Below are 13,020 nucleotides of genomic sequence, written 5' to 3'. Positions count from 1 at the left end.
TGTACTGCCCTCCATCAAGATAGAGGATCAGACAGGGTTCATAAAAGGTTGCAGATTGACTGATAATATCAGGAAGTTACTTAATATATTCCAAGTATGTCAACAATGATTGGTAGAGGGATTAGTGATCTCTTTAGATGTGGAAAAGGCTTTTGACAGGGTCAAGTGGCTATACCTTTTTTATACTTTAAAACGGTTTGCCTTGGGCGAGGTCTTTATCAGGTGGGTGGAGGTTTTGTATAGTGATCCTCTTGCCGCGGTCCTCAACAATGGTGCATGGTCAAGTAGTTTTAATATTTGTAGGGATAGTTGACAGGGCTGTCCCTTGTCACATTGCTATTCACGTTGGTGATTGAACCGCTGCCAGAGGCAATACGCAGGGATCCCAATATAACCGCTCCAGAAGTAGGGACAAAGTCACATAAGATTGCACTGTATGCGGATGATGTTCTTGTCTTCTTACCAAGCTCAACAATCTCAATGCTACACCTGATACAATGCATTAATCTATTTGGGGGTTTCTCGGGTTAGAAAATCAACTTTATGAAATCAGAGGCTATGCCCATCGGTGGTCTCCCGAGGGTGCCTGATCCTGAGGGTGGATCCCGGTTTCCCTTTATATGGTTGCAGGAAGGCTTTCTCTATTTAGGTATATTTATTACCCCCATCTGTGATTGGCTATTTAAAGCTAATTTTGCCCATTTATTCGACTGAATCAAGCAGGACCTTCTTAGATGAGAGGTGTTCCTATCTCTTGGTTAGGTCAGATAGCCCTCATTAAAATGTACATTCTCCTCCATCTGCTGTATCCTATGCAAATGTTTCCTCTGCTTTTTACTAAGCAAATATTGAGAAGACTCAATGGTCCAGCTCCTTTATCTGGTATCGCAAGCAACCCTAATTAAACTCACAAAACTGCAGTTACCTTACAGACCGGGAGGAGTGGGCCTCCCAGAATATCAGAAACTATCAGTTAAGCTAATTGCTTTCGTACATGAATGATTGGACCCCGGGGGACCCTCACTCACTTTGGTTGGACATCGAAGTATCTCAGGCAAGATGCCCCCTCATTACCTGCTGTTCTTAGACAAAATGAGAATAGTTAAGGAATAGTGCCATAGCCGAATAGTCATCAATACTGTCAAGGCACGGTGGGCAATGCATCAGGATGAGGGCAATATTGCAAAAACATCATTTTTGACACCCATAATTGGTACGCCGGGTTTTCAGCCAGGGATGATGGATTCTGGGTTTAAACTATGGGCAGTTAGGGGCGTGTCTTGCCTGCAAGACTTATTCGAATGGGACATATTGATGTCCTTTGACCAGCTGGCTCGGAAATATGAGTTGCCCAGTAGGGTCCTCTTCTGATTTTTGAATTAGAAATTTCATACAAAGTGAGACCACACGATTCTTACAGGTCTGACATAAAGAAGAAGCTGATAAGTGCTGAGGGTACACTTTCTGCTTGCAATGTTTATCACCTATTGGGAGAATGTACTTCGAACAAGATTGAACGGCTCTGTAAGATACGGAAGAGGGAGCTGAACACTGAGATTTCTTCTGAAATATGGGAGGATATCTGGGAAAGTGCAAGAAGGATCTCAATTTGCAACAGAACCTATGCCTTGCAATCGAAGTTTCTCGACAGGGTTCACTTGGCTCCAGATTGCCTTGCAAAATTTAAAGTGGGAGCATATTCAATGTGTCCTAAATGTGAAGTGAGCATGGGCACACTTACTCATTGTCTTTGGTCCTGGCACAGACTGCGGGCATATTGGAACGCTGTGGAGAGCAAAATAGAGAAGGCCCTGGGGACAGCGGTGAAGACGGACCCGGTAACTCTTCTTCTTAGCTTGTTAATTCACTTCCATTAGATGCACACACACAAAAAAGGCTTTTCAGTATCCTCTTTTTTGTGCACGAAAGAACATTCTGTTAGGGTGGGTGCCTGAAAGTCCCCTGGGGCTGGCATAAGCTAGTCATGGAGCACATCCCCCTGGACTTTCTGATGAGTATGGCGCACGTGGAGGCCCTTTTTGGACTACCCATGTACAGATTTGTCTGCCACTCTAATAAGAGCCTTTATGTAGCCATGGCAATTCCTCGTAATGAATCTGGTATCCAGAGGGGAGGAACTACGCACATATGAATATGTATAAACTTACGCGCTCAATGATCGAGGGCTATTACTTTGTTTCACTAAGCTGTGTTATCATTACCATTACTGTTACGTTTCCTTTTTTTTAGTTAGTTGTTGGTTATTATTTATTTATCTATGTAATTAGTGTTGTTTTTACATTGGTTTGAATTGTTTACTTTTGTATTTGGAATATTCAAAAAATTTCCTTTTTTCAATAAAAATATATTTTTAAAAATAAAGAATACAGCATGTACAGCAAATTTTGTTTTGACCAGCACCTTATTGAATGGCCCTCTTGATAAACCGGCAAAACCTACATACCTCAAATACCACAATGTCTGGATATTTATGCTGTAAATAAAGTTTAACAGTGATGTGGTTACCACCTGCATTACATTTCTATTACTTACCATGTATTTTTACATTGATGTTAGGAGGTATGTTGATGTTTTTACATTGATGTTTTGAGGGATTTTGATGTGTCAAACAAAAAAATGAAAGAACTGCAGATGCTGGAACAGAATTTTTTGGAAAAGCTCAGCAGGTCTGGCAGCACCTTTGGAGAGAAATCAAAGTTAAAATTTCAGGTCCAGTGACCCTTCCTGAGAACAGGATTGCTGAGCTGAACTTTTCCAACAATTTCTGTTGATGTCTCGAAGCTTCACTTGGTCAGGTATTACGGCGGTTATGCTTTAATTCTTAATTATCTGGAATATTTTTATTAACCGGCACACTCCTAGTCCCATAGGTGCCAGTTAGTAAAATGTTTGTTGTAATAAAAACAGGACAATGGGATGATATTCTTTATTACAAGACAAATTTATGGAAGGCATAATAGTAATATCACTAAGCTAATATTCCAGAACCCTAGGTTCAAATCCTGTTGAAGCAGATGGTGAAATTTAAATTCAATTAATAAATCTGGAATTAAAAAGCTAGTCTTATGATGACCATGTGACCACTGTTGATTATTGTCGAAAAGTGTGGCGCTGGAAAAGCACAGCAGGTCAGGCAGCATCCAAGGAGCAGGAGAATCAATGTTTCGGGCATAAACCCTGCATCAGGAATGTCTGCCTGTGAATCAGCATTGCCCAAAACGTTGATTCTCCTGCTCCTTGGATACTGCCTGACCTGCTGTGCTTTTCCAGCACCATACTTTTCAACTCTGATCTCCAACCTCTGCAGTCCCCACTTTCTCCATGGTTGATTATTGTAAGAGTTCATCTGGTTCACTCATGTTTAAGGAAGGAAATTTGTTATCCTTATCTGATCTGGCCCACATGTGACTCCAGACCCACAGCAATGTGATTGACTCTTAACTGCCCTCTGGACAAATAGGGACAGGTAATAAATGCTGTCCTGGACAGCAATGCCTACATTCCACAAACAAATATAGAAAATTGATCATTAAAGGATTTTACCTTCATTTATACAGTGCATTAGAGAATAAATTGCTTCTCAGTTGTAAATTGGTGCCCCTTTATTCTAGACACGCCCATGAGGGGAACATCCTCTCAGTATTTATCCTGTCAATCCCCTTAAGAATCTTATCTGTTTCAATGAGATCGCCTCTCATTCTTCTAAACTCCAGTGAGTAGAATCCCAACCTGTTTAGCCTTTGCTCAGAAGACAATCCCTCCATACCAGGGATCATCCTAGTGAACTTTCTTTGAACTGCCTCCAATGAAATAGAGTCATTGAGTCATAGAGATCTACAGCACGGAAACAGACCCTTCAGTCCAACTCATCCACGCCAACCAGATATCCTAAATTAATCTAGTCCCAACTGGCAGCACTTGGCCCAAATCCCTCTCATCCCTGCCTATTCATATACTCATCCAGATGCCTTTTAAATGCTGTCATTGTACCAACCTCCACCACTTCCTCTGGCAGCTCATTTCATACACTTACCACCCTCTTTGTGAAAAGGTTGCCCTAGATAACCTTTCAAATTTTTCCCCTCTCACCCAAATCTATGCCCTCTAGTTTTGGATTCCCCTACCCCAGGAAAACTGACCTTGGTTATCCAATGCATTCACCCTCTCCATGCCTCTCATGATCTTATATACCTCTATAAGATCCCCCTCAGTTTCCTATGCTCTAAAGAAAAACATGCTAGCTTGTTCAACTCTCCCTGTAACTCAGACCATTGATTCATGCAACATCCTTGTAGATTTCTACTGCACTCTTTCCAGTTTAATAACATCCTTCCTACAGCGAAGGTGACCAAAACTGAACACAATACTCCAACTGCGGCCTCACCAACATCCTGTACAACTGCAACATATTTCCAACTGATATATAGTGTCCCAAAAGCCTTCTTCACTGCCCTGTCTACTTGTGACTTCACTTTCAGAGAACAGTGCACCTGAACTCCAAGGGCCCTCCGTTCCACTACACTTCTTGATACCCTACAATTAACCATGAAACTCCGAGTCAAAAAGTGTGGCGCTGGAAAAGCACAGCAGGTCAGGCAGCATCCGAGGAGCAGGAGAATGGATACTTCAGGCAAAAGCCCTTCACCAAGAATGTGGGCTTGATTGGGAACGTGGGCAAGTTAGTGGTGATATCTTGGGGACAGTCCATATCACAGCAGAGGAGGTGTTGGATGTATTAGAATGTATCTCCTAGTCCTGACCAGATATACCCAAGAAAACTGCAAGAGGCTAGAGAAAAAATTGCTGTGGCCATGGCTGCTATTTTTGCATCATCGTTAGCCATGGTTGAAGTCTCACAAGACTGGAGGGTAGAGAATGTTGTGTCGTTGTTCGAGAAGGGCTGCAAAGAAAAACCTGGGAACCTATTCAGGTTCAATCTGTCGTTCTTATACAGGTCACTCCTACCCCAGAAGAGACCCCAATGATCCAAAAATTACATCCTTGCACCCAGCACCAGTTCCTCAGCTATGCATTCATCTGCTCTATCCTCCCATTCCTATTCTCACTACCACGTGGCATGATAATAATCCAAAGGACCTACTATTACTACCCTGGAGGTCCTACTTTTTAACCTTATGCCTAATTCCTTATATTCTCTCTGCAGAACTTCATCCCTTTCCCTACCCATGTTATTCCCACCAACGTGCACAGTGACCTCCTGCTGGTTACTGAACCCATTTCAGAATATTCTGCACCCACTCAGAGACATCCTTGGTCCTAGCACCCAGGAGGTAACACACCATCCAGACGTTTCACTGACAACTGCAAAAAGGTCTGCCTGTGCCTCAGATCAGAGAGTCATCTATTATAGTCGATTGCTTGGAAGTTGACATACCACTCAGTGCAGTAGAGCTAGTCTCAATACCAGAAACCTGTCAGAGCCAACCCCCCCATCCGCACCCCCCCCCCCCCCTCCCCAACCCCCCAAATATCCAAAACAGCATACTTGTTTGAAATGGAATAGCCATAAGAGACTCCTGCACGACCTGGTTACCTCCCCTGCCATTCCTGAAGAAGGGCTTATGCCCGAAACGCCGATTCTCCTGTTCCCTGGATGCTGCCTGACCTGCTGCACTTTTCCAGCAACAGATTTTTCAGCTCTGATCTCCAGCATCTGCAGTCCTCACTTTCTCCTAGTTGATTTTAACCCACTGCGAATCCTCTTGCAAGGATGCCTTCCTTGAAGAAGCTCTCTCCCTCCCTCTACAAGGATTTCAGTGAGATTCCTGAAGAAGGGCTTATGTCCGAAACGTCGATTCTCCTGCTCCTTGGATGCTGCCTGACCTGCTGCGCTTTTCCAGCAACACATTTTCAGCTCTGATCTCCAGCATCTGCAGCCCTCACTTTCTGCCCTCCCTAATTGCCAACCATCTACATGACAGTATCTGCAGGTTTTCTACCTTGCTTAAAACTCCACCCATCACACACCTTGGCTCCTCTAAATTCCTCATTGCCTCTATCTGCCACTCAAACCGATCCACACAGTCCAATAGGATTCACAATCCAATACACTTCCTGTAGACACAGTCTTCCAGAACATTCAAATTCTCCATGATCTCCCACGTATGACAGGAAGAGCACATCACCCAAATAAAAGCCATTTCTACCCCTTTAATAATCTACAGACAGAAATTATCTTAAAACAAACACAAAATTCTTTGATCAAAAATGTAGTGTTAGCACAGTCTTACTGCTCAAAAACCCACTCTGGGATAACCAATCCTTAACATTAAAAGTCAATCAAGAGACAGATCATAGAATAAGCATAAGAAAAGAAAGTCTTCACTTACTCACTAATACAGATTTACAAAAAAAATTAAAATTTACAAGTTTTATAAGTCTGAAAAAATAAACATTTACCTGATCAGGGTCAAAAACCAAAGGTCATCCTCTTAGGAACTTCCACGCAGTGATTTTTATTTTCTAAATCATGAAATCTCTGCAGCGCTGAGACCTCTCATGTCAGCTAGGAAACTTCACAGCTTGTTTGTTGTTTTAGTGAAACCTGATTTCCAGAGCCCTTGTGCAATTTCTCAATCTGACAGCTGTGAAACTACACTTGTCAACTGCTTCATAAGAAGTCGATCTCCGAGTGTTATGCAATTCCTCAGACTCTGACCTTGCCATGTGGGCATTCTCCCGAAACATTCTTTTCTTCCTCCCTTTTAGGGTAACTTTGTTTTTTTTTATATATAAAGTTCTAAAAACAATACAACAATGTTTACTGTGGAGAAGGAGATGGAACCTAGAGAGTGGGGTAATAAACAGTGATATCTTGAAAAATGCCCATATTACAGAGGAGTAGGTGCTGGATGTCTTAAAACATATAAAGGTGGATTAAACCCTGGGACCTGGTCAGGTGTACCTTAGAACTCTGTGGGAAGCTAGGGAGGTGATTGCTGGGCCCCTTGCTGAGATCTTTGTATCATCAATAGTCACAGGTGAGGTGCCAGAAGATGTGGTGCCTCTATTTAAGAAAGGTGGTAAGGAAAAGCCAGGGAACTATAGACCGGTGATCGTAACATCAATGATGGGCAAGTTGTTGGAGGGAAACCCGAGGGATAGGATTTACACGGATTTGAAAAAGCAAGGACTGATTAGTCAACATGGCTTTGTGCATGGGAAATCGTGTCTCATGAACTTGATTGAGTTTTTTGAAAAGGTAACAAAGAGGAATGATGAGGGCAGTGCAGTGGATCTATATGGACTTGAGTAAAGTCTTCAACAAGGTTCCCCATAGTAGACTGGTTAGCAAGGTTAGTTCACATGGAATAGAGAGAGAACTAGTTATCTGGATACAAAACTGGCTCGAAGGTAGAAGACTGAGGATGGTGGTGGAGGGTTGCTTTTCAGACTGTAGGCCTGGGACCAGTGGTGTGCCACAAGGATCGGTGCTGGGTTCACTGCTTTTCGTTATTTATATAAATGATTTGGTAGTGAACGTAGGAGATATGGTTAGTACATTTGCAGATGACACCAATATTAGAGGTGTAGTGGCCAATGAAGAAGGTTACCTCAGAGTATAACACCATCCTAATCAAATGAGCCAATGGATCAGAGGTTGGCCGATGGAGTTTAATTTAGATAAATGTGAGATGCTGCATTCTGGAAAGGCAAATCAGGGCAGGACTTATATACTTAATGGTAAGGTCCTGGAGAGCGTTGCTAAACAAAGAGAGCTTGGAGTGCAGATTTGAACTAGGAAAATCCAGTGGGAGTTGAGGTTGAATTGGCTCGGAATTTAAGGAGCAGCAGGCTTTGATTGAAGATATTGTGCCACTGGGATATTCTGCACTGTGAGAAGTTAGGATGATTGACAGTTAGAGTTGTACTGGAAACTGTAGAAATGTGCAATGGCAATTATAAGTGTGTCCTTAATAGGCTTTTGAAAGAGATTCTGAAAGGGACAACTGAGTTTGAAACAGTCTGGAATAACTGAGGCGATAGTGCTATCTCTTGTGCTTTACAGCTGGATAAAGAAAATAAAGACCTGCAGAAATTGATTTAAAAAAAAAACTGCAGGGAGCAATGTCCCACTCACAGGGCAATGTGGAATACAAGGAAAAGTCTGCAGACAGATCCAATACTGTGACTCGATTAACCAGATTTTGATTTACACATGGAGCATGAAGCAGACTTCTCCCTGATTTAGCTCAAATGAAAACATGTCAAGAATAGACAGCAGTTGTGACTACTCTCTCTCTCTCATATCGTTCAGAGCAGTTTTCCAACTCTGCAATGTAATAAGTTGAAACTGGTGTGCAATGTCATCTTAGACAGAGTCAGGACAGAGGCTAATTTGTCAGATGAAGGCCCGACCAGCACACTGAGAGCAGGGTTCATGACCCAACATAAGACTCTGAGTGAAGATAGAGGCCCCTCAGTGAAAATTGGACTGTCCTCACAGAAAGATTTCTTCACATTCAAGTGTTAACAAAAAAGGAGTCCAAAACAAGGAGTAGTTACAAACATCACAGATTCAACACGAGCTTGATCATTAGAATCCAGAGAAAGTATATTCCTGTCAGGGTGAAAGGGAAGGCTGGTAGGTATAGGGAATGCTGGATGACTAAAGAAATTGAGGGTTTGGTTAAGAAAAAGAAGAAAGCATATGTAAGGTCTAGATCGAGTGAATCCTTAGAACAGTATAAAGGAATTTGGAGTATACAAAAGAGGGAAATCAGGAGGGCAAAATGGGACATGAGATAGATTTGACAAATAGAATTAAGAGAATCCAAAGAGTTTTTACATTTTACAAATACATTAAGGACATAAGGGTAACTAGGGAGAGAATAGGGCCCCTCAAAGATCCTGAAGAAGGGCTTATGCCCGAAACGTCGATTCTCCTGTTCCCTGGATGCTGCCTGACCTGCTGCGCTTTTCCAGCAACACATTTTCACCCCTCAAAGATCAGCAAGGGGGCCTTTGTGTGGTGCCACAGAAAATGGGGGAGATACTAAATGAATATTTTGCATCAGTATTTACTGTGGAAAAGGATATGGAAGATATAGACTGTAGGGAAATAGGTGGTGACATCTTGCAAAATGTCCATATTACAGAGGAGGAAGTGCTAGATGTCTTGAAATGGGTAAAGGTGGATAAATCCCCAGGACCTGATCAAGTGTACCCGAGAACTCTGTGGGATGCTAGAGAAGTGATTGTTGGGCCTCTTGCTGAGATATTTGTATCACCGATAGTCATAGGTGAGGTGCCAGAAGACTGGAGGTTGGCTAATGTGGTGCCACTGTTTAAGAAGGGTGGTAAAGACAAGCCAGGGAACTATAGACCGGTGAGCCTGACCTCAGTGGTGGGCAAGTTGTTGGAGGGAATCCTGAGGGACAGGATGTACATGTATTTGGAAAGGCAAGGACTGATTCAGGATAGTCAAAATGGCTTTGTGCGGGGGAAATCATGTCTCACAAACTTGATTGAGTTTTTTGAGGAAGTAACAAACAGGATTGATGAGGGCAGAGCGGTAGATGTGATCTGTATGGACTTCAGTAAGACGTTCAACAAGGTTCCCCATGGGAGACTGATGAGCAAGGTTAGATCTCAATGAATACAGGGAGAACTAGCCATTTGGATACAGAACTGGCTCAAAGGTAGAAGACAGAGGGTGGTGGTGGAGAGTTGTTTTTCAGACTGGAAGCCTGTGACCAGTGGATTGCCATAAGGATCGGTGCTGGGACCTCTACGTTTTGTCATTTATGTAAATGATTTGAATGCGAGCATAAGAGCATATGTGGGTGGCATGGTGGCACAGTGGTTAGCACTGCTGCCTCACAGCGCCAGAGACCCGGGTTCAGTTCCCGCCTCAGGTGACTGACTGTGTGGAGTTTGCACATTCTCCCCGTGTCTGCGTGGGTTTCCTCCAGGTGCTCCGGTTTCCTCCCACAATCCAAAGATGCGCAGGTTAGGTGAATTGGCCATGCTAAATTGCCCGTAGTGTTAGGTGAAGAGGTAAATGTAAGAGAATGGGTCTGGGTGGGTTGCACTTCAGCAGGTCGGTGTGGACTTGTTATGCCGAAGGGCCTGTTTCCACACCGTAAGTTATCTAATAAGAGGTACAGTTTGTACGTTTGCAGATGACGCCAAAATTGGAGGTGTAGTGGACAGTGAAGAGGGTTACCTCAGATTACAACAGGGTCTTGACCAGATGGGCCAATGGGCTGAGAAGTGGCAGATGGAGTTTAATTCAGATAAATGCGAGGTGCTGCATTTTGGGAAAGCAAATCTTAGCAGGACTTATACACTTAATGGTAAGGTCCTAGGGAGTGTTGCTGAAGAAAGAGACCTTGGATTGCAGATTCATTGCTCCTTGAAAGTGGAGTCACAGGTAGACAGGATAGTGAAGAAGGCATTTGGTATGCTTTCCTCCATTGGGCAGAGCATTGAGTACAGGAGTTGGGAGGTCATGTTGCGGCTGTACAGGACATTGGTTAGGCCATTGTTGGACTATTACGTGCAATTCTGGTCTCCTTCCTATCGGAAAGATGTTGTGAAACTTGAAAGGGTTCAGAAAAGACTTACAAGGATGTTGCCAGGATTGGAGGATTTGAGCTATAGGGAGGGTGAATAGACTAGGGCTGTTTTCATTGGAGAAAAGAAGGTTTAGGGGTGACTTGATAGAGGTGTACAAGATGATTAGGGGTTTAGATAGGGTTGACCGTGAGAACCTTTTTCCACGTATGGAGTCAGCTATTACGAGGGGGCATAGCTTTAAATTAAGGGGTGGTAGGTATAGGACAGATGTTAGGGGTAGGTTCTTTACTCAGCGAGTCGTGAGTTCATGGAATGCCCTGCCAGTAGCAGTGGTGGACTCTCCCTCTTTATGGGCATTTAAGCGGGCATTGGATAGGCATATGGAGGATAGTGGGCTAGTGTAGGTTAGGTGGGCTTGGATCGGCGCAACATCGAGGGCCAAAGGGCCTGTACTGCGCTGTATTCTTCTATGTTCTATGTATGTTTTCCCTGGAGCGTTGGAGGCTGAGGGGGTGACCTTACAGAGGTTACAAAATTATGAGGGGCATGGATAGGGTAAATAGGCAAAGTGTTTTCCCTGGGGTTGGGGAGTCCAGAACTAGAAGGCATAGGTTTAGGGTGAGAGGGGAAAGATATAAAAGAGACCTAAGGGACAACCTTTTCACACAGAGGGTGATATGTGTATGGAATGAGCTGCCAGAGGATGTGGTGAAGGCTGGTACAATTGCAACATTTGAGAGGCATTTGGATGGGTATATGAATAGGAAGGGTTTGGAGGGATATGGGCCGGGTGCTGGCAGGTGGGACTAGATTGGGTTGGGATATCTGGTCGGCATGGACGGGTTGGACCGAAGGGTCTGTTTCCATGCTGTACATCTCTATGACTCTATCTCAGACAGGACAACATTTCAGATTTCTAAATTTAGACATTATTAACCTATTGGGCATCCTGGTGAAGGGCTTATGCCCGAAATGTCGACTTGCCTGCTCCTCAGATACTGCCTGACCTGTTTTTCCAGCAGCACACTTTTCAACCTATTGGGCTTTTTCCAAAGTCTCAGTGGATTTTGCTTTTCTGTTTTTAACTCAAACTCCAGGGGCACTTGATGCTTCCACAGCAACCAGTGTACCACCCCCCTTCTCCCTCTCTCTTTCCTCACTATCTAAGGTCCCAGACACACCGTTCGGATGAAGCAGTGTTTTACATGCATTTCACTCAAATCTAATCTACTGCATTTGCTGCTCACATAGAACATAGAACAATACAGCACAGAACAGGCCCTTCGGCCCACGATGTTGTGCCGAACTTCTAACCTAGATTAAGTACCCATCCATGTACCTATCCAAATGCCGCTTAAAGGTCGCCAATGATTCCGACTTTACCACTCCCACGGGCAGCGCATTCCATGCCCCCACCACTCTCTGGGTAAAGAACCCACCCCTGACATCTCCCCTATACCTTCCACCCTTCACCTTAAATTTATGTCCCCTTGTAACACTCTGTTGTACCCGGCCGTTCCAACGAGAAAAGGCCGAGAACTCTCAACCTATCCTCGTACGACTTCCTCTCCATTCCAGGCAACATCCTGGTAAATCTTCTCTGCACCCTCTCCAAAGCTTCCACATCTTTCCTAAAGTGAGGCGACCAGAACTGCACACAGTACTCCAACTGTGGCCTAACCAAAGTCCTGTACAGCTGCAACATCACTTCACGACTCTTGAATTCAATCCCTCTGCTAATGAACGATAATACTCCATAGGCCTTCTTACAAACTCTATCCACCTGAGTGGCAACCTTCAAAGATCTATGTACATAGACCCCAAGATCCCTCTGTTCCTCCACCTGACTAAGAACCCTACCATTAACCCTGTATTCCGCATTCTTATTTGTTCTTCCAAAATGGACAACCTCACACTTGGCAGAGTTGAACTCCATCTGCCACTCCTCAGCCCAGCTCTGCATCATATCTAAGTCCCTCTGCAGCCGACAACAGCCCTCCTCACTGTCCACAACTCCACCTATCTTCGTATCATCTGCAAATTTACTGACCCACCCTTCGACTCCCTCATCTAAGTCATTAATAAAAATTACAAACAGCAGAGGACCCAGAACTGATCCCTGCGGAACTCCACTTGTAACTGGGCTCCAGGCTGAATATTTACCATCTACCACCACTCTCTGCCTTCGACCGGTTAGCCAGTTTTCTATCCAATTGGCCAAATTTCCCTCTATCCCATGCCTCCTGACTTTCCGCATAAGGATAGCTATGGGTGACTCCTGTGGGACAAGTTTGTGTTCCTTCTTTGCTCCTACGAATCTTAGTTGATTACAATGTAGAGACCACAATGTGGTCTCCTCTACACTGGGGAGACAAAGCACAGACTGGGTAACTGCTTCACAGAACACCAACGTCCTGTCCTCAAAGAAGTCCCTGAGCTCCCAGTTGCCTGCCACTT

The 13,020-nt window shown here is 44.0% G+C and overlaps 1 protein-coding gene across 1 annotated transcript in view; it reads right to left on the bottom strand.

The window, feature by feature from the left end:
* LOC122550999 (tripartite motif-containing protein 2-like) overlaps positions 1-13,020 on the bottom strand; it is a 134,824-nt gene that overhangs the window by 6,786 nt on the left and 115,018 nt on the right. The gene's annotated exons all lie outside the window — the stretch shown is intronic.

Source organism: Chiloscyllium plagiosum, unplaced genomic scaffold, assembly GCF_037043375.1.
Source record: "Chiloscyllium plagiosum isolate Xiang-an unplaced genomic scaffold, Cpla_swu_hap1 HiC_scaffold_6, whole genome shotgun sequence".
Lineage (NCBI taxonomy): Eukaryota > Metazoa > Chordata > Chondrichthyes > Orectolobiformes > Hemiscylliidae > Chiloscyllium > Chiloscyllium plagiosum.
The sequence above is the reverse complement of the archived record's forward strand: the minus strand, read 5'-3'. Positions and strand labels throughout refer to the sequence as shown.